The following is a 596-nucleotide window of genomic DNA, read 5'->3' on the forward strand; positions in this document are numbered from 1 at the left end:
TATATATATATCGGTCTGATTAGCCTTCAGTTATTGCTGTATGAGTAGAGTCCTTCTGTGCCTCTGTGCTTTTTCCTGTTAGATTAGGACGTCCACCGCCACCACCAGCCTGTTAAAAATGCTTCTCAACATTCAAGGCCCATGTAGGCCACCGACTCCTCCGGAAACCTACTGGGATAGCTAAGCCAGATCCTGTCCTCCCTTCCCTGTCACCCTCCCTGGGAGCGCCAAATCCTAGAACTCCCGCACTGAAGCTCAGGGAGCGTGAGGCTTCGGTGTATGGACACTTGCCTTGAATTTCGGTTTGTTCTTGACTCGTCCCATGACCGTAGGCTGATACATGCATTGACTTCGGTGAGCCTCAGGTTTCCTGCTTGGAAAAAGCGGGTGATACTAACACTAACCTCGGGGCGATACGGGACGTGCCCTATTCGCTTGAGCAATTCCTGCTTCGCCGGCCGCCCCCGTGCTTTGTGAATTGGGCGGATTCCTGTCCTGACGCTACAGGCCCCTCGGCGCACCTTCGGCCTTCCGGCCGGCTCGGCCCGCGCTGCGATGCTTAGAGACCCCGGCGTTCGCGGGCAGCTGGCGCAGCC

Source organism: Pteropus alecto, unplaced genomic scaffold, assembly GCF_000325575.1.
Source record: "Pteropus alecto unplaced genomic scaffold, ASM32557v1 scaffold587, whole genome shotgun sequence".
NCBI classification, from domain to species: domain Eukaryota; kingdom Metazoa; phylum Chordata; class Mammalia; order Chiroptera; family Pteropodidae; genus Pteropus; species Pteropus alecto.